Raw genomic sequence first — 27261 nt, forward strand, 5'->3', positions numbered from 1 at the left:
ATGTCAGTAGAAACATCTGAAAAGCCTTTATCTGTCTTATTTAATCCCAACAGGGGGAAACAAAGAACAAAACCAGCCAGACAAAAACCCCCAAACAACAGTATCAAACCAATCAAACAAAACAGCCCTTCCCATTTGTGCAACAGGATACTCAAGACTCGGGAGTTTCTTCACTGGCTGCTGGAACTCCTATATTAGAACTTCTACAGGCATAGAGCATCTCCTGAGATGAAATCTCGCTGCCTCAGTAGTGGACCTGAGGACTCATATATATCAAAAAGCCTGTATTTCTCTTCTTAATTGTAGTAACATTAGCATTTCTCCTCTGAGGGTCAGCACTAGAGGGCAATGCAGCCACACACTTAGCCACACATCAGTGATTTTCTGTGGACTGTTTGCTCCATTGACATGAAAAAGGGAGGGTGGAGATGAGCTGTCAAAACCATGACTCAGAGAGTAAACTGGTCCCACCTTAACCACAGTGAAAATGATAGTTCTCTGCCATGCAGCAATTTAAATTATCAGACCACTATCAGAAATTAACACTGGGCAAAGCTGCAAGATAAATATCATTAATTCCATTATTGGAGATAGATAATATAATACAGAGAAGTTTCACAATAATCTTGGAAATTAATAAATTGCCTTGCATGTAAACTATATGAAACCTGCAAATCCAGCTTTATTCTGACTAATTTTTTAAATTTTTTTAAAAATAGTTTCAAGATTGGCCAACTAAGGCAAACCAAGAAAACCAACCAAACAACCAAACAAAATAAAACAAAACCCATTCTCAGACAAATGAGTAAAGCTGATGTTACTAATACCAACCTCTGCTCAGGATGCCATTCCGAACTTGGCCTTGCCCTTTACTGAAACTCTATATGTAAAAATGAAGAGATGGCTGATACAGAACAGGCTAAAAAGTTCAATCTGTTGGGACCAGGATTCATTTCAATCCATCAGTGTTCATTATTCTGCTAAGTGGTGACATAATTACAGAGCTGAGATCCTTTGGGACTCATCTTGAGCTGACTTTCACTTTCTGGCCTTCCTCCAGAAGCACGCCAACTTTGGTTTAAGCCAGGCAATGGGTTTGCAGAGACGACGGTCAGCTCCATGAGATATTGAACATGAACTTCTTCCCCAGAGCTCTGACTGTCTTTTCTATTAGACTAATTTCAAAACTCTGGGGAAACTGAAAAGAAATAGAGTTGAAGTAAATATTGCCTAGTCTGTGTTATGCATAGAATGAGTAATACTCATTTTCTCTATCATATAGGATCATAGCATGTTTGGGGGTGGAAGGAATCCTTAATGGTAATCTAGTTCAATCTTCCTGCAGTGAGCAGAGGCATCTTCAACTAGATGAGCTTGCTCAGAGCTCGATCCAGCCTGACCTGGAATGTTTCCAGGGATAGGCCATCTAGTACCTCTCTGGGCAACTTGTGTCAGTGATGAGTCTAAAATGTCTCCAGATCACTCTACAACTTGTGGAGCAAGAACCTGTCAATAGACAAACTTATGTTATGAATAAGGTAGCTACTTTTAGGCAAGGTTGACTGAGCATTGCCATATCAGAGGCAACAGTGGAGTTTTCTTTGAATGCATGTTCTGAGAGATGAATTTCCTAAGGAGGAAATCCTGCTGTAGCCAAACAAGCTTCAACACCACTTGCACAGGTAGTTGAATGAAATGGAGGGGCCTGCTTTGTATAGAAGGTCAGACTAGCTGATCCAATAGTCCATTCAGAGCTTAAAATCTCTGGGAACCTATAGTCTGAGCTACGACTTAAGCCTCTTACTGAGAGTTTAAATAGTTTTGTGTTGTCCATAGATCATGTGCAGAAGAGAAAGCAGACCAGATGATGAGCTGTGGGTTGCATATGCCAGGGAAGATATATTTTGAAAAGGAATCCATCCTTCTGGTGAGTCATAACAGAAGTTTTATTATTACCTTTCCATGTATAGGTATAATACCTTATTTAAAGTTGGAAATACCAGGTAACTCTGAAGTAAAAATCACAATGCACAGAGACTTTTGAGTGGTTAACAAAATAGTACATTAAACATCACCCTATGACAGAAGATGAAAGGAGAAAATCAAGAAATGCAAACACTTAAGGGTTGACTTTTATATATATATATATATATATGTATTTATTTTTTAAATTCCCCATCCTAAATGAATATATAAGCTGGGGGAGGTTACACTGTCCTGTGTTTTCTCATCCCTGGTCTTTCTCAACAAACCTACTGCTTAGATATCTTAGGGCAAAAATAACACCTTAAAAAAACACCCCAAAATACCCAGCTCTGATTTGCATTGAATCAAAGGAGTTTGTAGTTATCTAAAGGTTTACAAGTGGGGACTTCACTTTAGTGATGCTTTCAATGGCTTATTTCCTGATACTTAGAAGAGATTTGTGCTGCAGTAGTAGCTTGTTAAGCTGTTACCCTATTTTGTTAGGTACTAATTTCTTTTAATGTGAGTTTACTTTGTCTTGCTTTGTTTGCTGTTATTTCTTGAGTGGGCTTGGTTATCTCCTCTTTTAAAGGAGATTTTAGACTGATAGTATTTACCCAAGCGAGCCATGGACGTTATCTTAACCTTTAATGCATTTGTCACTTGACAAGTATTTGGGAGGACAGTACTTTCTACCGACTAAACAAGTGCTTCTGAGTTAATCAGAGAATGTGAAAAAAAAAATAAATCTTGAAAATTGCATGTGAGCACAAAGGTTATCAAACGTGTATACAAAAACAGGAAAGTAAAAACAGTAGCGAGACAGACCTGTGTGGTGGGTGTTTTTCCCCCCAGTGCTTGTGCAAAAGCTCAGTACAACTAAGGAGACATTCCCTTTCATTTTGTTAATTGAGTCCCATAAAAACCCAAGACTCTTGTGTATCTTCTACTGTATTTGTAAAACATGAAAAGCAAGTAAAGTGTATCCAACGAAACAACAACAGGTCATAAATGCCTTAGAGTAGCGGAAGAGCTGCACTTCAGCCAAATGCATTGACTCAAATACACATCTTGGTGAAGAGCTCAGAAAAAAAAAAAATTACACAATAATCATTTACAGCATATTCTTCTTGTCTGGTCCCAGTTTTCATTGAAAACAAAAGCTAGGGCTTGAGCAAAGATGAAAATTACCTAGTAAGGCTTCAGGAAACTCTTCCATGCCAGGTTTTGATGTAAGAATTTGGAGAGTGCTGCTGGCCACAGAAAGGGGCGATTTCACTATAACAGATGCAGAGCTCATTTATATGGTCATTCTGACAAAGTTTCTCAGCTTTACAGTCATCTTTCTGGTTGCAGTTACAGTAAATTGTGCTATTTCCGGATAAAGAGCAATGTCATGAACACTGTTTATCTTCAACCCTACAAGATTTCTTTTGTTGCAAAGAGAAGTCCAAGCAGTGAGGACACACATGGGTTTGCAAAGCTGTCACCAGTCCAAGGGTGACCAGCAGCAAGGGTTTGCCATATCAATAGATCACACCCAACAGGGAACTTCAGTGCTTTAAAGTGCCAGGCATTTTTTGGGGAGTTGGGTTTTTTCAAATAGCTTACTTTACCCAGTGGCTTTTCAAAGGAAAATGTAAAAATTGTGGAGCAGAGACCAAAGCTTAAAACTCTCTTCTTCTAGCTGAATATGTCATCATCCCTGCTCTACATAGCAGCATCTTTTGGGGGCTTAACACAACATGACTTTACTGACAGAACTGGAAATTGCATGACTGAGTCAATTCAGACCAAATGGGAAATATCCTTCAGCTTTCTTCAGACAGGTGAATTTCCATAAAAAGGTGAAAAAAAACTCTCCTCCTCCTTTTATTTTTTAAATTTTAATTTGCAAACTTCTGCCCTCCTCCTCCAACCCTATTCCTCATTTTTATATTTTTTTAAGTTTACTCTGAAAAATGAAAAAGCCTGAAGATGGTTCAATTAGGAAGGTTTTGTTCAATGTTTGAGTGGGCAGAGCGCTCAGGCCCCTAAAGTTACATCATGCCATGTTTCAGATTCAAAGTATATGTAAGTAATAAGAAAAGATTCTCTTAACAGAAGAGCTCTGGAAATTTGTAGGATTTCATTATTTGTATTTCAGATGCATAAGAGACGTATTGAATATTCCCAGCTGCATCTTCTAGCCCTTCTTTCTTATAACTTTACTGCTTTGGCTAACTGCTGCATGGATTCAGCAGTTTATCTTCCTTCTTTCACTTGGATAACTTAGGATCAAAGCAGATTAAAAAAATAATATTAACAAGTAGCACATCTAGTAGGAGAAAATAAAATTACAGGGATTCAGTAATTTCCCTGAAGTCACATTGAAAGTCCATTAGCAAAAGACTCAAGCCTGGACCTCAAATCCCAACATACAATGCATTTTGTTGTTGCTGTTTCTTAACATCCCTCTCTCTCTCTCTCTCTCTTTTGTTTTTTTTTTAACGTACACGTTTTAAACCCTAGCAGCAACTACTTTTGAAAGAGCAAAAACACTTTCAGGTAGATTCTTCTTGACTTTGCTCTACATATATAGAATTAGAAGTTGAAAACTTTAAGGAATTCATGATTATTATTTATTACTGTAAACTGGCTTATGCTACACCTCCTGAGATTGCTTTACCAACATGAATTTGAATAGAGCACCCACAGTCCCTCCTACACAAGGCAATAAAAAATTTCTAAGAATCAGATTTCTAAGTATGATCTTTAGTGAATACCAAGGAAATATGAATCACTCGTCATAAGTCACATGAAAAAGTTGCAAGGCATAAAACAAGAGCTGTTCATGTGAAACACTGTGCATCAAAAAGGTGACCAAGTGAAGTGGCTGAAGGACTTGCAAATTTCCACTGAACTCTCTCTTTTTTTTTCTTTTCTTTTTTTTTTAACATAGGGAATTTTTCTCCTTTGCTCAAGACAGTGATGCAGTGGGAAATGTGAACTCTCACTAACCATATTTAAACCAAAGCCCAGCAAAAAAAACCACCCCTGTCAGGCCCAATTTACCATACCACAAGATTTTTAATGGATGTGAGAAGCAGGTTGAAAACAAAACTGGTTAGTGATAGGTTTTCTATTCCTTTTACCACACTAATGCCATAGATACAGTGTCTAAAAGACGATCAGTGTATGTCTCTTTAGCTAGCTCCTTATTACATGATTCACTGTTGTGTCTGCTCTATAATTTTGATATACCTGAGTGAGCTTTAGAGTAGGTCTGTAGTGTGCACTGCCCTGTCAGTGGTTGTTGTTCGTACCTATGTGAGCCAGTTTAGCAATGTCTTGGGAATCTCCACTCAAACCACAATGTTTCAGAGCAGACATGTCTAGAACATTACTTTCTGGGTTTATTCACACTGTCTGCCTGTAAGACAGAGAATGAGCATCTTCTATCAGTCCTGTTTTGGAGATGATAAACTGTTGCCTGGTGAAATGGTGGGGCTTGCCCACAGTCAAACAGAAAGTCTGGAGAAGACCAAGGAGCTGCCCCCAGATAATCTCTGTCTTGCTCAGATGCTGACATTACCCCCAGATGGACAGCAGTTCCATGGAACCTGGGAATATTTTATCAATTAGTTTTCTGATCTGGACTCTTTAAAAGACTGAATTTTAAAAGAAAAAGTCTAACTGGAGGTGTTCAGGAGGAGACTTGACAGGATGCTTGGTTGCATGGGTTAGTTGATTAGGTGGTGTTGGATGATAGGTTGGACACGATGATCTTGAAGGTCTCTTCCAACCTGGTCTGGTCTATTCTATTCTATTCTATTCTATTCTATTCTATTCTGTTCTAATGAACTGCACTGTAGACAAAGTTTTGGTTCACTAATACCAGCATTTTTTGTACACTGCATAAATAATACCTGATCTGGTGGTCTACTGGCAAATGAAACAGGATCAAAGACAAGGGAGGACATGACAAATATGACTGAATTGGTCCACATCTGTTGTTGTAAGAAATGAGTTTATCCCTAGAAAACATTAAGGTTCTATTGCCATAAAGCTGTTCTCTAGGAGAGATGCTGCTTCTCCATTAAGGCTGACTCAAATACAAGAAAATGACAAGAATATAAAATGGCAAAAATATAAAAAAACTTTTTAAAAAATTATTTTTTCCTCACTACAATGTTTATTTCTTTAATATGCTGAAAATAAAAGATTTCCCTCCCAGAGGAAAATTCTGGACATGCTGTATTATGCAGCAACATCACGTTCTAACATTTCAGTCATCTAAATATTTTTGGGGGATTACTCATGGAAACTTCACAGTGAAAGAGGAAAGGGGAGAGCAAGTTGCATGGAGGAGGGAGGGGGAAAAACATCCTTTATTAAATCTCCACTAGATCCAGAGAACTCTGTGAAGTGCATAAGAGAGATTTTGGGTTATTCAAAGACACCTATAATTTGGGTGTCTGTTTTTGATGTCAAATATCCTTCTAACCCCTACCAATTTTATTTAATTTTTTTTTTTTTTAATTTCTGCAAAGGATGATGATGATTATTTCAGAAGTAAGTGGGGAAAAGATAGATTGTCTTTATATGAAGGGTAAGGTTTGGGTAAGGCAATTAAGTGGAACAGAAAATAACTAGGATTAAAACCCATTTTTAGATCCTGCCAGAGTTGAAATCGTTGTCACACAGATGTGTTTAAGCTCCAGCAAACTTTGGGTGAGGCAGTTGTAAAGATGACTGTCTAATGACTGTAATACCTTCAAAATGGCAAACATAGGGGAAATCTTGCTGCAAAGGAAGGACACCTTTTTTTCTTTTATCTTTTTCTTTTTTTCTCCTTCTTTTTAAAGTCAGATGCCAACTGCACACCTCTGATAAACATAACAATCCAGCTGTCACTTGGGGCTGGGAGCTCAGGGAGGAATGGATTGGTGAGGACAACAGTTCTCCTTGCCCCATATACAGGCGATTTTCAGCTGGGGTTTTGGCTCACAGTTCCAGCGAAAGCAGGTGGTGAAGCCAGGGTGAATCACTGAGCTGGCAGCGTTGGAGTCAAGGTTGAGGAAGGGATTATTACACAACTTTCACATTTGGAGTGGAGAGTGATGGGTGCTCAGGAAACAGCAAACCCACACAAACTCATGAGTTGCTGGGGAAGGTAGGAGCCTTAAACCTTTGCTCTCCCTGTTTGCTCTCTTAAAGCTTACAGGAGGGTGCAGTGGTTTGCGTGATGCTGGTCATTAGACCAGGCCTCTTTGCTTTGAAGGACCAGTTTTAGTAGGCATCAAGCTTTGTGGAGTAAGAAAAATCAGAAAAACAGCCCCTCTCTCTCTCACACATACACACACACACACACACACACACACACAGAGGGGATGAAGATTTGTCAAACCACCTCTTATCTGAAACAAAGCACAAGCCACTGCCAAAGTATTTTTCCCCTCCAGCTTCTTTAAAACAGATCCATTTTACAACTTCAGGTTCAAGATCCCCAGATGCTGTAGCCCTCTCTTCTCTGCTTTATGCTTCCTCAAGACCGAAGGCACTAGCTCCCCACCAGCCCTCCCTGATAGGTCAGGATGAGAGATCTAAATAACAGGAGTAATGACAGCTGATGGTATAATTAGAGCAGTGAATTAAATGTGGGAGTCTTGCAATTTGAGAGGTAGCTTGTGACCTCTGGGCTGTATTCATTGTTGATGTGTACTCTGGGACACCCTTCTGCAATCAGTGGAATGGCACAGGCAGTGAGTTGGTACATGTTTCATCCCTTTCTGCCAAAAAAACATTGTGTAGGGGAAAAAAAAAGACACCGTGTTCTGCCATGCAGTTAAAAAAAAATAAAATTAAAAATGCTGGGTTGAGGTATTCTTGTTCTAGTCACAGATAATCTGCTTTGGTCTTTCTATTTAATAGTAGTAGGGTGTAGTATTTCTAAATTGGTTGTATTTGAAGTTTCAGGTTCAAGCACTAACAGACCTCTCTATGACCTTGTTATCCCCAAAGAGAGACCTGCATTTACAGGCTGGCTTCTGGTTCTTGAGATCACCATGGATGGACACATGTACTTTGCTGCTGATGGGATCCAAACATACTTTTTTCCTTGTGTTACACAGTGAAATGTATGACCCAGAACGTTCTGGCGTTTGCTTATGTGGAGAAAGTGGGAAATTAATTTGTTCTGTTTGTTCTGGCTTAAATATGGAAACATCTGTTAAACTGTCTCAGCCTCCTGGCTGTATTAAAGTGATGACAAATTTTGCCACTGACTACTGTGTCTCATAGTTTTTGCATACAAGTTCTGTGTGATTCTCAGGCCTGCTGTAGTTGGTGGGTGGGCTGCCTATGAAATTATTTGGGTTAGACTTACTGATCAGACTTTGGCATCGTATTGATGGGCTTCCACATAGCTGTACATCAGTGCAAACTATTGTCAACTTCCCAGGAATGCTCCAAATGATGTCTATACATTTATAATATATTATATATATAATGTATACTATATATATAGATTAAAAATTTATACTATCTAGATATAATCTATGCTATATATATAATCTATACAATCTTTATATATATATAAAATCTACATATTTCAATACATTTATTTATGTTTATACTTTATATATATATATATATGTGCATATCTATGCTTGTACCTTGCCTCAGGGTTGGCTTTCTGACCAGAAAATTACTTGAGAAATAGAAAATAATTTGAGCAGAAATATTATTGCTGAACCTAGCATATCAGTGCTAAACAAATAGTTTTAGATAGAGGTGCAGAAAGAAGCAGTTGACAAAGTAACCCTGCAAGGACGGATTGGCACTTTGCTGAGGAAGCGAGCCAAGTTGAGCAAGCAAGGGTCACATCTCTCTGAGGAATCAGAAGATCACCCATAGGACATCTGAGCCTTACAAAGTGAGAAAACACTTAAAGGGAAGGATTTCAAGTGTGGACAAAATTTCTGGCAGGTGTTTCTGAGCAGAGGGAAAAGTTCCTGAGTGTCTGACCTGAGCAGAGAGAAAAACATTAGAAAATGGAGCAAAAACAGAGGATCTAATGGGTTGTGAGGTTTGGGGCTGTACTCTGAAGTTTAGTTCAATACCTAGTGCCCTCAGGAAAGGGCACCGCCGTATGTTATGGGGCGGCACTAATCCTTCCTCAGCTGCTGAGGCAACACAGATTGCAGACAGCATTTAAGTGGGCTGAGTGTAATTACCTGATTGGCATTAAGTAACAGTGTAATTAGTACTTTTTGGCACATCTTCCTCTGAACATGTGCTATTCAATGCTTTTGTAAATAAGATATTTATATGACACTCCCAGCAACACTCTTAATGATGACTTTAAAGTTTATTCTCCACATTTTCCAGAAGCAATGTTTAAATTAGGGGTGCTGGACAGTGGGGATTTCTAGTGTACAGAGGGGTTGAGTCAATGGGCTAAATTCTGCTGACTGGTGTAAACTGTGGCTAGAATCAAGAGCTGCAGTGAGACAGCTTTTGAGGCTATAGTGGTAAAAGGTACTGTATTTAAGCCTGATCAATGGAAATTCCTTCTCAAATGTGAAACCTGGGGAATTCCTTACTGCACAGTGAAACTTAACCAGGATACAAGGGAATGGATTAGGATTTTTGAACTAAATTATTTTAACATATGATGTTGGATATATAAAGTGAATCAGGGAAGAAACATCATGATTCTGTAGTTGTGTGCTTGGATCCAAACTTCATCCAAAGTTTCATCATTTGAACAGTATATACACATTGCTTCAGACATTTGCTAACAAAAGAGCATCCCAAATCATCAGCAAAGATTTCTATTTTCTGATAGAGGATAGAAGTAAAAATCTCAGAATATTATGATTATTCATGCTGTATAAACCCCTTATTTTTATCTGAAATGCTTTGTGTACAAAAACATTGCTGTCTCTACCTATAATTGCTAAAGGTTAAGAGGAAAGTTTCCTTTGGGTTGTGTCATCACAAGTTTTCTTCAGGGATTCTTGTATGTTCCGTGGTAATGGATGCTTCTGATTATGTGTGGGATTAAGCTTCCTTTTTGGAAGATTGGGAAATGTGATGGTTTCCTCATTTTGCAAGAGATATGAATTTGTTAGGCATTTGGTGGAATCCTGCAGTTAACCATGAATCACAACTTTTGGTCAGTTGCTGTTCAATAGCTGTCTACAAAATGCTGGGGTAGGAGGAGGGGAGAAATTTAATAAACTGTGCTTTCTTGGCAAAATTAAATTATTACAGTGAGCTTTGGATGATGTTAGGCAAGTGACACAGTGAGAAACGTAACTTTTTCCCTTCTATTACCTGGAGTCAGTTGATAATTCACAGCAGTGAACAAAAGAAAGCCAGTGGATAACATATGTTAGCAAGGTCTCTGCAAAATTACCATCTGTATTAGACTTTTTCTTTATCACTGAGATTTGCTGCCAGTTCACATTAAAATTCAGAGTGCTGACAAATACATTTCTCTTAACAAGATTGCCATTATTTTATTCTTTTTACTAGGCAGGAGCAAGTCAGTGACTAGCAAGCAGAGCTCATGATTTTCCTGAAGCTTGTATTCAGGGGTGGGAGTGGAGGGCAGAGAAGGATCTTACTGTCTCAGGACAGCTCCATCTGGTTTATGGAGTCTGATACTAATATATAGCCATCAGTGTGAAGAATATATTCATGGCCCCTCATACCACTGAGGAAGTGGAGTCATAATGTTAAGCACAGACTTCTTCTTTCCTCTCTTCCTTTCTTCTTTCCTCTCTTCCTTCCCATCCTCTCTCTGGCACTGCAATCCCACACACACTTACTCAGAAGGGGATTAAGATTATAAATTTGTACCTGGAAGTCCAAGAGGAGGTGAGGGCCCCATAACAAAGTTGACTGTCCAATCTCAGAGAGAGTCTTTATGCTTCAGCTAAATTCCATCTCCTGATCTCTGCTCAAGTGTAAAAAATGCCTAAGGTAGAAGAAAGATGATTTATTAACATTTATTATTGTCATTACTTTGGAAAAGGGGTTGTAACAGCCTATCATGATGGTGAAGTTGCAACCTATAGTGACTGGTTTCCTTCTGGGGAAATTTTACAATTTTCTGTACTTCTATCCTGACCCTCAAATGTTACTGAGTTACTCAGGAAGGGAACGCAGATACCCCACAATATATATCTGGCTTTTACACAAAAATGTTTTGTTGTAATAGACCCCAAGTAAATATTGAACAAACCCTAGAGAAAACTTTATCAGGAACACATATAAGGCATCAGCAAAGGTTATCAGTTTTGCAAGACTCTTAGAACGAGTCTCATCTTTTTTGATCAAAACTATTGCCTCTCCTCTTGATAGTACAAATGCTCATGAAGCAATTTTCCCCTGTTTTGGGGTAAGAAATCTTCCACCTGTTTCCAAGCACTGGTCGCTCAAACTGACCACCTACCTGTACCTGTTGTAAAATCCATGCTCATAATCACTGTCTGTATCTCCAAAGATCTGAATGCTTTCAGCAGATCATCTAACCTCTCCAATACAAATATCTAACCTCAAATCATCTAATCAAATCCTCTACCCTCTCAAACCTTGATAGACATTTATGAATCACACACACAACATTAGAGTGTTGATGCTGATAACAAATGTAATACTTCTAAATCCAAAGAGATCACTGGCAAGACAAATATCCGGACAGATGCTGAGGCCCAGATTGTCCTCTTGGGGTGGTCATCATGAGTTAAATATAGTAGAGAGCAATCTCTCACGTGCTGAAATTTGGTTCAGATTTTTTTTCCCAGACTTGCAAGGTCAGTTTTCAGTTTTCATTAACATCTGAAAAAAACAACCAGCCAAACAAACAAAACCCAACAAACCAACTCAAAAAAAATGCCAGAAGAGGAAAAATACTGAATATGTGATCACATTTTTATTCTTACAGACTGTACTGTGCCCAGCATTGTTTTGGTATTTTTGCCCTTTTTTTGTTGATTGTTTTTTTAGGTTGTTCTTGATTGTTGTTGGTTTATTTGGGTTTTTTGGTGGTTTTGCTTGGATTTGTTTTGCTTTTGTTTTGTTTTGGGGGTGAACATTTTGGTTGTTTGATTGGGTTTGGGGTTTTGTGCTTTTTTGGTTTGGCTTGGTCATTTTATTCCCCTTCATCAACACACTTACTATTCAGTTATGGAGAAGGAAAAACCAAGGCTCTGTGCACATCATATTTTGTGTATCCCACAGTTCAGTACCAAATTCATAGTATTTAGCTGAAAACTTGAATTCTTTTGAGATGCCTCTAATTTTCCAGAGGAAAAGAGATTAAATCTGAACTGCTGAGTCTTTTTCAGTTTCAGTGACGGTTCATGAGAGAAGACCTGAAACTCTTGCTTTACACTCACCATCAGTCATATATAGTCAGGCTCCAAATAGGTAGTAAAATGTCATTTCACTTCTACTTAACACGGTAACCAGGTCTCTTCTCTGGAGTTTTAAATTGTTTGTTGCAAGGCAAGAGCATAAACACTGAGGGAAGCTGCTTTGGGGATTTCTCAGTGCACTAGATGGCACTAAAGCATGGCTTTTATGTATAGGGGGAAAAATCCCTGCAGAAATTGATATGTAGGTTCAGTAAACCTGAACTATTTTGGTCAGGTATATTTTATGCAAGTTCTTTGATATATTATTTGTAATTTTTCATTTTAATTTTCAGTTCATCAGAAACAGAGAATTAATTACACCCACTTTGATATTAAAAGAATTTCAAATTGAAAATAAATAATGCTGGAAAGCTGAAAAAAAAAAAAAATAAAAACCAAAGAAACTAATTTTCCCCAGGCTAGATGCAAAATTATTCTAATGTTCAAAGATTAGGGGTCTTGATGCAAGTAAAAAAAAAAGTTCTGTACCAATTATGTGGTTTTTTCATGAACTTTAGATATCAAAAACATTAAAGTAATAAAAAAAATAATAAAGTCTTCAAGTTTCCTATACAGAAAAATCATTCTTAATATACAAGAAAGCAGTTAGCTCCATACTGTCTCCCAGGCATATCACATTCAAGACAACAGGTATAACAATCTTATAAGAAGAAGGCATTTTTTCTCCCACAGAAATAGCAAAGAAGCAAAACTAAACTAAATTTTTTCTTTACTTCTTGTCCTCCCTTCAAACGAGGAGCTCTGACTTAGCTCATTCGAAGTTTCTTATGTGTTGTACACAGCACTGTTTGCTTTCTTATATGATCATAATAAACAACAACAAAGGAAATATGAAGGGTGGATCCCTTGTAAAACTAAGCCTTCTGGACAAAAGTGGAAAGAAATATGTCTTAGGTCATCTTGGGTAATTCTGCATTGTTGTAATGCTGAGGGTGCTATGGAGACATTTCAAGTCTTCGTGATGTTTTGATGATTCCAGGATTATTCACTGAGTATTTCTTTGAGAAAGGAAGCAGGAAGAAAAGAATAAGGAGCTGAAATCAAGCAAACAAACAAAAAATGCAGTAAGGTGTGGGCCGTGCTTGAGTTTGTTCCAGCAGTGATCTTGCAGCACTTTTTTTTTTTTCTTCTTCTTCTCAGCAGCTACATGGCAAAATGGTCATTGTTTCGTTTACGCTGCAATCACAACAGTGAGATATGAAGACCAAGGTCTAAATACCAACAGCCTGGGCCACAGACAGAGCAGGGAAATAGTTTCATGCTCAGGACTGTCATTAATTTGACATCTGTTTCAAAACCAGTCATTTACCTGTTGACCAGATCAATACCTCCACTAAGAGATGTAGCTTTGTTTAGCTGCAGAGCCGGTTGAGAGTCTGATCTACCAGACACTGGCTCTTCCACGGGCAGTGCTGTTTTATTTTGGGAGGAGAGATCCATGAATCTCTGTTGAGATGCCCTCATGTTTGCACTGGAAAGCCCCTATATATGAACTATTGAATTTATTATTTTTCTGTCAACTGAATCAAAGCCTGCATCTCACGAAAAAGTATTTCATGGGAAAAACCTGAAACGCCCGCATGAAACTATTAAATGTGACCCAAGAGCACACAAGTCCTTAAATTACAGTGTTTGCAGCAGTCAGATCATGCTATTCTGAGGACTAATATTTTTAGCACCTCTGGAAAATTACTTCCCTGAGAATCAGAAGTTAAACAATTTCAGGAAACCTTGTTTTTGCTTCCCAAACACTCATTTTCCACACGTTGAATGCATAACTACAGATAAGGAGAAGATGAAGAGAAGTGCACAAATTAAGCAATTATTTTTTAAAATTCTTTTTTTTCTGACGACATCATAAAAAAAAAAAAATTCAAAAACCCAGAAGATAGTAGAGTAGCATCTCTAATGTCAGTTGGTAGGATTTCACCAGAGAGTTTGGACTTTACTACTATAAATGTGATAAATAGCCCTGGCTGTTTCAATGGTTTACTATTGATCTAAAATAAATATCTTTAAAAAAAAAAAAAAATCCAGACATTATTGATAATGCTCCAGATTATTAAAAATGAAACAATGCTAAACTTCCCAATTTGCTTTTCATCATGATGCCTGCAGTTCATTCAGTCTAGACAACTTCATTTTTTTTTCTCATTCAGTTTCATTTATTGATTCTTGTGTGCGATAAGTTAAGGCTGCAGTTACCAAAGGGGATTTCTTAAAAAAATAAAGTTTCTTAACAAGAAAAGAGAAATATTCAAACCAAGCTGCTTGTCCTGATTGTGTCTCCCCTAGTTTTTGTGATACGTGTATTTGTTCACATGCAAGGGGAATTACAGCACATTGTTATTGTACACGAACAGCCTTTCAAGTGCTTTTCTCCCAGATTATTAGTTACACTGATTTGGCTGAAGGTTTGGATACTTCAGGTCTACTCCCAGGCTTAGCAGTGCAGGTCATCATCCTATATCTTTCCAAATGTTTATTTGGAATTTTTTTGTTTTGTTTTGTGGGTGTTTTTTTTTTCTTTTAGGAGAAAAAGTGCATGTAAACATCTAATTTGAGTCCACTTTACGTAATTTCCACACCTACTGAACACTGCTTGAACCTTTTTTTTCCCCTCATGCGAGCTCCCAGGGCCATCTACACAATTTTCAAAAAGAAGGGAGTCATCCTAAAAATTTGTTCCAGCCTCAGGGTGGTGAATATCCAATGTAAGAGCTCCGCAGAGCCTTCTTGAAGCTGAACCACAGAAGTTGAGGGGTCAGGAAGACACTTGGGTTGCTAGTGCAATGAAATGTCTTTGATACTATTATATCTTTCCATTCACTTGAGATTGAGTCTACAAAATCACTTAGATAACTAATTTAAATCCCACACAGAGACTTGCCATAGAGTTAGAGGACCTTAGGACTAGTCAATCCATCAAGTAATTAAGAACATGATTATGATAATGTGCATGATTAAGTACATTGTTGACTAGCAACTATATAATTATGTCACGTTGCTGCAACGTTTGTGTAACTTCAGGCACATACCCTGTAGATTACTTTAGTATTTCAAAACAAGATTTATAGTTCTTCTCATTAAAAACATTGCCCACTTTTTAAATCAACTAGATTGTGTCTATTGAGATATTTCCTATTTCTTCCTTCTCCAGTTCCCCTTCTCTCCTCTTTATCAACAAGGAAGAAGAAAGCAGATAATGGAAAAGTACAGAAAGATATTTAACCTAAACTATTAGCAAACAATGTTTCAGAGTTTGGTTTCCCTAGATGATTCATACACAAATAAATTATTTTATTCAACGAGCCATATGTTAACACAGCCAGCAGCTACAGTATGAAATAAATATTAAAAACAGGTTTAGTTTTTTCATTTTAGAAAATAGGTAAAACAGCATCACTGATCAGGAGTCTGCACACTTTGAAACAAAATATTCTTCATTTCTTTGTAATTAAGGTTGATGCTAGAAACGTTCATGTAGATGATGGTGCAAGACAGAGACATCTTTTCTTTGCATTTCTGCTATCTGTTGAAGGAATTAAATTCTGAAACACCAAGTGCTATGAACAGCTAATGAATACCTTCAGAGAACTTAACGGAAACCCCACCACATCAATGCCATATTCTGATTTTATTTTTTTTCCTTTCTCTGTGTTGGTTGCATTCTTATCATTGTTCTCACAACCTAGTGGGAAATGTTATTAAAAGAAGAGGCACTTTTAGATCACTGATGCTGATCCAGACTAACTCTGTAAAGGTAAGGAAGGAAAAGATTAAAATACAGAGGAAAAATCAGTGGATCGTAGGGGGATGTTTTATTTAAACATTTTCAGTATGCTCCAGTCCATCCTCAACTGGCAAAGTGCAATGCAGGAATTATTAAAGTGTACTCCAAGTTCTGTGTTTGCAGAACATCTGGATGTGTTACAACTATCCACTCTAAATTTAGAGCCTCTGAATCAATGAGGAGAAGAGTGGTGATCTTCAGGGAAAGAAGTAGGTAACTTGCAAATATCAGGTTAACGGAATTTTGCTCTGTGTGAGATTTTTCTAGACATACATAATGTGTACGTGTGGGTCTGTATGTGTCAGAGTCTATCTATCTATAAAATAAAATTTGGTTACAATAGATGTTCTTATCTGACCTACTTAAAATTGTACATGAAAGCACAGTTAATTTCATCTCCTATCTGTCAGATTGATATAAATCTCCTGTTCAGTATTAATTATTGTAAGCATGAATATTCCTGATTTTGGGGGGAGACCTGATGATTAAAGCTACTGCAGACAGAAATCCTGAACTTATTAAAATTCCCCCCCCCACCCCCTCATTGGATGTGCATGCAACTTTTCTGACAGGATTTATCACTGCTCTGGCTGTCATGCAGTCTTTTGCACTTTTGGATAAGGAGTGTAAAATGTTCCCTCTGTGAAGTATTAGTGTTTCTAAACTCAGTACATGTTCATTGTGCTGTGAAGAAAGTGGGCTCAATTTTCATCTGCACCCCACCTAAATGCTCAGAGCTCATTTCCCTTCCTTTTTGTTTTGTTTTTAAGACCTGTGAAGTAGTTTGACCTCAACAGCTCACGAAGTGATGCAGGATGTTAGTGCCTTTTTTTTCTCTATTTTAATAAAATAGTATATTCTTATCCCAAATAATGTCAGTGATAAGTGTAAAAACCAGGAATTAAGAGATAAGATTAATCAGCCGTAATACTGTATGAAAACCAAATCCAGAATAAAAACTTCTTTTACATCTGGGTCTCTACTTATGGCTTTAAACTCCAAATGATGACTTTTTGTTCTACATGGAGGTGGTGTCTTCTTCCATGAAGGTCCTTATGCTCCCAAGTGCCTCTCAAGCAGATGAATCCAAACATCAATAGGAGTCTCACAAACTTCAGCCCCCAACTCTGCCTTTCATGCAATCTGGAATCTGAACCCTATCAACAGTTAAGAGTTTCAAATTAGGATGTTTTGGGGAAAGGAGTAACAAATTATGTTTTAATAGTCAACAGTGTCAGAGGTTCTAGTTATCTGCCTTTTACCCATTATTTTCATGGGGGAAGAGTATTTGCGGGGGGAAGAGTATTTGCATGAAGAACAGCCCCAAAGGATCTGGGAGCGTTGCAGAAAAAGAGAATATGTTTTCACTCAAAAATGCTGAGCTATTTCTGTGTTGATTTAGTGTCATTAAAAAAAAAAAAAAATCAGACACTATTGCCCCCCAACTAAGAAAGACACATCCCAGAATAGGCAATAGACTCATAATTACATGTTCAGCCAATATGCTTGAAAATCATGTTCGTACCTCTACTCCATCAGAGAACACTGTGTGATTTGTTCAATGAGTTCTACACTTGTTGGACTGCCTTGGCCATGAGAAAAGTTCTGAAAACAGCATTGTGATCACTGAGGGGTTTGGTTTGTTTGTTTGTTTGTGTTTTTTTATGTATTTGTTGGGTTTTTTTTTAAGCCCAGTGTTTTTCTTAAAAAAAAAACAACAAACAAACCACTGTTAGGAAGTAACTGCACAGGTCTCACTATGAATTCTTTGAGCCAGATTTTTCAGTGTTGCTTCAAAACTGTTTGTCTGAGGTAAATAAGGTAAATGAACACTTCCTGTGATGCAGGTAAGGAGTGTCATTTCTGAACCCTTTAGATGATTTTGTCCAGAGGTATTAAACTTTCCTTTAACATAAAGGTAAATTGGTTATGACAAGAAGGGCTGCAGAAATGACACTGAACAGAAATCTTTGCATCTGCAGTTTTGTCTGTGATACACTTAATAAAAGAGCATGAAAGAATACATTTGCTTGTGCTAAAATTAAGAAGAATTTATACCAGCTAGTTCTAGGTACCTTTGGGTGGCTTACTTATTCTCACACTTAACCACCTCTGAGACATAGTTAGCAAATAGCCTCTTACGCTGTAGTCAACAGCCTTCGTGCCACCATTTCCAGTGGGAACCATACTTTTGCAGAGGCAAGCTCATAATAGTTGGTTCAAAAAGCACTTGGTCAGCACAAAGCATCTTCATTGAGTTAGATATATCTGTCAGGGTCAGATCTGAAGGTAAGATTTTGAAGGAAAAAACAGAACAGTAGACAAAGGACAGCATACACCAGTTTAATCTAGATATTCACTCCTTAATCTTGCAAACATCTATGGTTTTCTTTAACTCTACATGAACCTTTTCACAGTGCTTTTAGCTGCATAGTGCAATGTATTTTTTTTTTGTTGTTGTTGTTCAAAGTCCTTTGGTTTGAGAAGAAAAAAAAAAAAAAAGAATTAAAAAACCTTCTCATCTCAGAGTCATTCTACAAGCCATTTATTCATCAGAAATAATTGTGGTCAGACATTTAGCTGAGAATGTTGGTATTTGTCCTAATGTTCTGTAAATGTTTATAGCAAACTTAAATGAATGTAAATACCCCATCTCTGAGCTCTGTGGTAAATCGTTTGTTCTGCTCAGAGAGTGCAGTGGAGTTTGCTACAGCCCATTCCTACCAAAATAGTTGAGATCAATGGCAACTGGCCATCTAATCCCTGATCTCAAATGTAAATAATTTGCTACACATGCAAAGCTGAAAAAACCCAAACCACATTTTGGTCACTTTTGTTCCAGAGAGAAAATAATCTGTACCAACCCTTGCCCTGACACAACTTATTTCTGCATGGTGCTGAGCTCTGCAACTTGATGTATTAAAAGTCAAGTCAAGGCTCTTCCTCTTCCCCCTCCATCTCAGAACTCTGGTATTTGCTTGTCTCCCTGTGTTTTAGCTCATGAGTCAAAGGGATGAGTAGACAGCAAAAGTTTCATCTTGTTTTGGGTGAAACCTTGAACGTTTTCCCTGCAAGGAAAACTCCCATCAATTTCAAAGGGAAGAACTGCAAGTGTGAGCTTCCCACTTCTGAAAATCAGAGCTCCCAGATGCAAATGCAAGACTTGCAATAGACAGGTATCAGTTCCGCTAATTAAGTCTCATTTATCTTAACCATTTCACTACTTAATCAGATAGCAGAGTGATAAGACACTATAAAAATATATGACAGATAGTCAAGGTCTACACTTCTCTAATGTGGCAATATTTTATATTACGATCTTTCTTTGTATATGCAGATGAACCGCTCTTTTATTAACTTCCCTTTGTAAGCATTTCACACGCAAAAAATCAGATAGGGCTTTGAAAAAAAAAGAACTAAAAAAGGCTTTCCGAAGTGATGAGAATGAATTAGCCCATAATTGGACTGATTGGTAAAAGTTCAGTACAATGCAATAAAAGTGCACCATTATCAGCATTTAAATTTCCTACAGGGAATTTTTATTGCTGCTCATTTAAAAAAAGTATCATCACTGACCACACTCATCAGGAACTTAACAGTGTTGAAGTAAGTAAAGAAATCTGTAGGAGGACAGATCCACTCACACAAAGGTAGGTAGAGCAAACAGTTAGATGTTAATATTTATTATTTGAATTCCATTTTCATGGGCTGACATCTGAGACTGAGGATTTGTATGCTGGGCGCTTTCCATAAATCTACATAGCATTTGGTGGGAAGAAGTAATAAAGAAGAGTGGTCATCTATTCTCACAGAGAATCTCTGCTACAAACCTAGACAACAGTTAATGTGCTTCCCCCATTATCAGTATGGAGGAGCAATACACAGGAGGTGAAATCAATCCGGCAGAGAAAACGATGACAAGATTTAATACCTAGAAATTGAAACCCGGCACCATCCTGGCAAGAAAATCATCACACATTTTTGAGCTGGAGGCAGACTGGGTATACAAATTCTGTGACTTTCATTGAACTTTTTAGCTCAAAATAAGGATTGTTTCTCACCCCATTGCTTTGTCTCATTCAAATACTGCCAGGGGAATTAATGCCTTCTGCTTTGAAGGTAATCAAATTCCCTGTAGCTTTCACGATCCACCGATTTTCAAACTTATGGAAATTTCCAAGTAGGAAGGTATCCTGATATGAAGGCTTCTGACAAGAAGCCTCCTCAAGAAACTTACTTCTCTTGATTCCTTTTGGGGGCTCCCACAATACCCTTGTACTCTCTCGATAAATGTCAAGGGCCCCTCAGGACAAATCATTAGAGAAAGTTTGCCATTTTTCAAAATTCTAGTTCTCTGCTAGACACTTGGAGAAAGAAATACACAGTGTGACTTGAAGGTTATCTCATTTGGAATATTTCAGAGACAGGGAAAAGTTAATTCAAAGACATACTAAACATAATAAACACAACTACTCATTCTTATTAATGTTAACAAAGCTCCAGATAGGCAATAGTTGTGTCACTGAAAAGAGGTAATATTTATGGTAAACAAGGAGAACATAAGGGAGCTACCAAGGTGAAATTTAACATTTCTTCTTAACCTGGAAACTCTGGTTCTCATGGAAAAGCCTAATCACAAATTGGGAAGAAAAAAAAAAAAAAAAAGTTTAAGGAAAAAAAAAAAAAAGAGAGAGAGAAAAGAAGAAAAAAAAATGCCTATCCTAATATGCATAGCAGGAAAAAAAATATGCAGAGTAGCCAAAAATTTAAAGGTCCCTTTTGGTGAACAGGAACTCCAACAAGTAGCTGTATGGTGATGAAACTACTGAGCTATGTGATCCCGCTATCAGAACATCATCTTTTGTTCCATGTAAATTGCCACAGGTTTTCTGTATTTCTCTGACTGCTGAGCATGACCTTTGTGAGGTTAACAAAAGGCAAAGTAGAGGACTGCAAGGCTTCCATATATTTTTGCAGTTGGAAAGTACCTATGTCTTATAAGGCCCTTTCAGTCTTGTCCTTCAAAGTAAAGAATTCTCCATTTACGCAGGGGTATCACTGACAGAACAAGCAGGTCTTCAATCTCATATTGTAACTTTTGCTTTTCTACAAAATGGGGAGCAGGTTTGCAAAAAGTATTTGCTACAAAGGAAGGCTTTAGCTGTTAACAGTTACAGAACTGCCAGGTTACTCACCTGTCTACTTCATCTTGACTCTATGCTGTCACATCATTTTGCAAAATTAGTTTCTTAGATAGGACATCTTGAAACTTGTGATCTGAGATTCAAAACAAAAACCTGAATGGTGTTATTAACATTGATAATTTGTTCTGTAGTGGTTTAATCCCCAGTTGACATTTCACTGGTGAGTGAGCTAATAAGGTACTACCACCCTAACTACTACTAACATTGATCCATTAGAGAATTTGGAGTTCTGTTTTCTAATAGCAATCAGAGACTGTAGCTCATAATTCCCTTTTGAGATTTGGAATACCTGGTATGTTTCAGAAGTTTTCAATTGCTGAAAATATATAGTTCCATAAGAATTACTGTTTTTGTGGCAGTATGGCTCTACACCTTAGAGACTGCAGAGAAATATTTTTTTTATTCTAAATACTTAAATACAAGAAAATAGAAGAAAATGCTCAAATACAGAAAAGTGCCCTAAATTTGCTATCTTTCCTATTTTTAAATCCTGTGATTGAGTGGCTCATCTCGAGATTTAAAAACTGAGATGACTTGTAAATATTGAAAGAGTGAATAATTAAAATTTCAACAGAAAGGAAAGACCCTCTTAGATCTTGATGAGCTAAGTAATGCTTTTTAACTGCGCTTTGCAGACTACTTTTGTTAAAATTGGGATGATTTATGTTTAATTGACCTACATCAGAAAAATGTAATAAAAAAATCGAAATTTCTCACATTTTTTGCTTCCTTTTCCTATTTCTTGACATTTATGTCTTTAGCTGTGAAACTATTTTTTTCTTGGTCTGACAATCTCTGTTATACTGGAAACATATTTGAATAGCCTATGTCTGTTTCTTTGAGATTGCATTAGGCTATTGATGACAGTTAAATCAGAATGCATTTTTAAACTGAAATTCAGAGCATGTCAGAACAGAAACTGAAGTCTCTTAGGTGTTTGAATAGATTATCAAGATGATATTTTATCAGCATTAGGGATAATATAAATGTATTTATATTGCAGGAAAATAGATTCTAAGGCATTTAACATGAAAGATGCATTGTATTGATTTCTACCAATCCCTCAGAAATTACATTTAGTAATATTTTTTTTGTCCTGTGGTTCTAAAACAATGTAAGTTGTGAGGAGATAAGGGTACTGCAGTTTTAATTGCCCTTTCAGAAAAGGAAATTACTCTGCAAAGCCCTTTACCTTGTCTTTGTCTGAATGCTTTCAAAGCAGAAGCCTGCACTGAAATATTAACACATTTTGAAATTTTGTTATCTTCATCTTCTTAGAGAAGAGCTGGGCAGATGTGGTACAGACATCTCTTCCTCATGCCTTATTCTTGCACACTGACTAAATTATATCCCCTTTCTTTTTTCTTTTTTTTTTTCTTTTTTCTTTTTTTTTTTTTTTTTTAATCTGGCCATAGATAATCAAAGAACAGAGCTGCAGCAAGACATATGGAAGAATTTGAGTTTATTTTTCTCTCCACCTTGTTCTTCCTCTGCCAAGTTACTATCCCAGAAATGAAATTTTGTCAAAGAGTTGGATGTTGGTGGGACCTGGGAGCCAGAATCCACTGGATGCATTTCCACCATTGTAAAATATAGATTCTCATTTCCCTCTTGCTGCTGGTGTCCTCAGTGTCCATATTTCAAGAAAGTTATTGTGCTTTTGGCTTCTCTGGGAATGAATCAAGTCCTCTGCAGAATTAAAGGCAACCGCAATTCCAGGAACAGCAACTGAAACATTTTCCAGTGTGATTTCTAGTCTCACATGCCTTACTCAGCACTGGCTCACTCGCTTAGCACTGGCCAGCTCATATTCCACTACAGAAATAATGCTTTGATGGACTTTAGCATAACCCTTGCATTATTTCAAAAAACTTTAACAATAAACCAGCAACAGGAAAAAAAAACAATAATTATACTTCATAGAATCATAGAACTGTTTTGGTTGCAAAAAGCTCCTCAAAGATCACCGAGTCATTGATCCAACACCACCATGGCCATTAAACCACATCCCAAAGTGCCACATCTACATTTTTTTGAACGCCTCTAGTGATGGCAACTCCACCACCTCCATGAGCAGCCCATTTCAATGCCTGACCACCCTTTCAGTAAAGAAATTTTCTTTACTATGCAATCTAAATCTCCCTTGATGCAATTGGAGACCATTTCTCTTGTTCTATCACTTGATACAACGGAGAAGAAGTTTGGAAACCAAATCTTTTCAGATGGAAACATGGCATGCCATCATACCACAATGGCTGTGGTGCTTCAAGCTCTGTGAAACCAGACACGTTGCACTATTTAATGAGGGCTATAAAGACTACCCTCAGGTGAACATATTTATCAAACCAAATGTAGTCAAAACCTCTTCAATTTACATTTGCATCCTTCATAACCTCTCCTTATGACCTTGTCCTGGAAGCAGGAGGAGGAGATACGGGCTCTAGCAAACGTGACTGCGAGTAGGCCCTGTGTGCTCAGCTCAAAGTGACAGGGCCCACAGCAGGAGATGATGACTGCAATAATTTTGCCATGAGCAGCAAACCTTCACGTGGGCTGTTAAAAGATAGAATTACACTGTCCCTTCTCTTGGGCAATAGCACAGTGACTCAGAACAGCCTTGCTATTGCTCAGCCTGAGATCAAGGAGTGAGAAGGGAAGAGCCCTCACAAATACTGAGTTTACAAATAGCAGTGAGTTACTGATTCCAGTACTTGCTGGTGCAAACTCATGTGAAGGTTGATTTTTCTCTGTGTACGGTCTTGTCCTCACCTGGAAATCCCTCACAGGCCAATGAAAGCTCTCTGGAGGATGGCTTCCTCTTAAGTTAGGTATTCTTAATGCATCCTGCTGTATCCTGCTTCTTCCTTAAGCACCTAACTTTAATTAAGTGCCTGAATTTAGACCATATCTGTCTTGTGTTTCCTAAAGTTATGCAGAAATAAGATGCTGTCAAATTGAAAAGGTTAGTAATTTACAAGTTAGAAAAAAAAACCACAACCAAAAACAAACACCAAAAAACAAGACTTCTAAGGAATTTCAGAAAAACATTATTTCTATTTTACAGGTGAGTTTACAGCAAGTGAGTTTACAGAAACCTAGATTTAAATGAGACAGGCTCAATAACCATCTTAGATAGGAAGGGACCCTAATTCTTCTCATGTGAGTCTGCTGTCTAAATGTTTCTGTAGGTGTCTTTTTAAAATAAGGTGGAGGATTTAGCTTTGCATGTTCAGATCTTGACACTTTATGCAAACAAATAAGTATTTCAGGCCTTGGAGGGACCAATTAAAGAGGAATTTTCCAAATATGGGTTTTAACACAAAATTGGGTGAGCAGCAGCTAAACTTGCGCCAGTAATGATGATTCTGGCCTGAATTTAGGCAGGGAATCCTGCACTTTGCTCCTTTTGTCTGGTATGAGAAGCGCCAGCACCATGCTGCTCTATAGAGGGTGCATGATGAAGTGCGTCAAGAAGAACTAGGGATTCCCAGGTTTGGAAAGTATGTACAGATAGCACAAAAGGTCATCTTCACTCTTAGTGGACTTGGTAAAGAAGGAGTACACAGCAAGCAAATATCTTTGCAAGGAATGAGCAAGATAAGATTTACAAATATTCTCACCTTGTGTGACCAAAATCCTGTAGCTTCAAGGGATATAATATTTGTATAACACCTGAAAGATTTCCAAGATGGGCTTGGGTGAATTGGCCTTCTGCCTCAATTTCCCTTTCCATATGGCAGAATAAAAATGCCAACCACTGTTTATAATTGTTGATACAAATTTGTTTTAAAAGAAACACTACCTAAAATTTTAAGATCATGAAGGCTCATTTAAGGCTCCTGTTGACCGATGTAGCTTCATTACCCAATGTCTCAAGTGGAAGGTGCTAGATTTCACTGAGCCAAGGAACATTTTCCTGGTTATATCTGGATGATGGATTTGACCTTCTGGTCCACTTTAGGGCAACTATATAATGTTCTCTTGTGATAGATAGATACTCTAGAGTTTTCTAGTTCTCCTTTCCCTCCTGTTATGAATGCTGCAGAGAGATAAAGAGCAGAGGAAACAAAGATGAACTGATGAGTTTCCTCCTCTGTCATAAAACATTAAGGTTGATCTGCCAGAAGGAACTGACACAGCTCCCACAAGAGACATGAAACTTTGAGCCTATGTAATAACTGTTGGCAACCCAGTCTGCTCCATGGGATAAAATGTCTTCCCCTTGCCCACTGGGTGGGAAATTAGCTAATTAGAGGCATTTGCAGAACTAAAAAGCTTTTTTTTGCATGCTCCACACGATCTTCTATAAATCCCACCAAATCCTAGCTGGCTTCCCACCATATTGCTAATAGTTTGATCTGTGGCCTGCTCATGAGGTACATATTGTTATACCTCCAGTAAAGGTATTAGGGTATCTACTCCATTCTGCAGCACCTTGGAGATTATAGTTGTTTGTGACAGGAGCAAGAGAAATTTCCAGGACATAAGTCATCATTTAGAGTTATTAACAAAAGGATTTATTGTGTCGTTGTGTTCCAAATGGAGGTATACACGATGCCTAGAGCATGCTAGAGTGCAACTACCTACCACATAATGTCCTAATGAATCACCGCTGGCTGGAGGAGCTGCAGAACCTCAACATTCAATTGAACATTTCTCCCACACACCAAACTGACAAATAAGGCCATAATGGCTTTGCACTTTTATCAGGTAAAACTGATCTCAGGAAGATGCGTACATTGAAACCACGTTGAGAACTAGGTGGGGTGGGGGGAAATCCGCTTAAAAAAACACCCAAGAGAGTGAGAGAAAAAAAGTATTGGTGCAGCAAAACCACGCTAACACAAAGTTAAGGGCTAACCCCTAATCCTACTGGCACACAGGGGCTATGTCTTCATGCAAGAAGTCAATAGGATCTTTAACCATGACTTCAGGGCTTGCAGAGTCAAGTTCTACTGTAAAAAGAACCGTGCTTTCGAGAGTGGTGAAGATGAGCCTGCCTAAAGGCTATTGAATCCTGCTTGTCCATGCTTGCCCTCTGTGTAATTTATAGTAATTGAAGGCCAAAGGCTCTCTTCTCTAAAACAAACAGTTAAGAAATAATTCTCCCGTTACTGAACCAAGGTCCAGTGAGGTTTAATTAAACAATGTTTAGAGTACATTTTGAGTTCTCCAGGTGACAGGAGATACAAATTATTATTTATTTGGTTTTGCTCATTTTATTTGCATTTTCAGGCTTAAAGGATAGAATGACTGCTTTGTTCTTATTTTGCTTTTGGTAAAGGTGCTATAAATTTCCTTATTTACTCCATATGGAAGCAGACTCAATTAATATTTATTTGTCTGCTGTTAATAGCTAAAATAATCTCTGAAACACCGCAGTTCTCTCTGGTTGTTGTGGAAAAAAAAAAATCTTAATGTATCATTTAGCTCTGTTTGATAATTGAGGAAATGTTGGCAGTTCTCAACATTCTGTTTTAATTTCAAATTCTCATGAATGCATTTTTTAGGGGCAAACCTTCCTCTGGCAGAACTTTTTTGTACCCTTGTGAAAGTTAGTCGCTTTATCTTGGAGGAGAGCCAGCCATTAAATGTGCTGAAAACCAAGTTCATCTCCTTCCATATAGTCTCACATCCTCTTCCTGCATCTCTCCTCCCTTCCCTAGCCATGCTCTGTGTTCAGAACCGGGGTTGAAACAAGTCTTGCAGTCATTTGCCGTGCCAGACTGCAGTATTTCTCCTGCTTCATGTATTTATCCTTCCACCTGATGAGCCTTAGGAGTGTGGACTTTTACATTTTGGGTAAATTATTGACTCCTTTTAATAACTTATTGGTGTGAACACTGATGGCATCAAACACATCATTTTT

General features: G+C 37.7%; 1 long non-coding RNA gene across 1 annotated transcript in view; it reads right to left on the reverse strand.

The window, feature by feature from the left end:
• The window catches only part of LOC137454344 (uncharacterized), a 41958-nt gene that overhangs the window by 5298 nt on the left and 9399 nt on the right, over positions 1-27261 (reverse strand). Inside the window, exon 2 of the long non-coding RNA XR_010990587.1 lies at positions 10816-10933. This is a non-coding gene — a long non-coding RNA (uncharacterized lncRNA). The remainder of the gene's footprint in view (positions 1-10815; positions 10934-27261) is intronic.

Source organism: Melanerpes formicivorus, unplaced genomic scaffold (genome assembly GCF_026170545.1).
Source record: "Melanerpes formicivorus ecotype bairdi unplaced genomic scaffold, bMelFor1.0.p_v2 SCAF_3, whole genome shotgun sequence".
Classification (NCBI taxonomy): domain Eukaryota; kingdom Metazoa; phylum Chordata; class Aves; order Piciformes; family Picidae; genus Melanerpes; species Melanerpes formicivorus.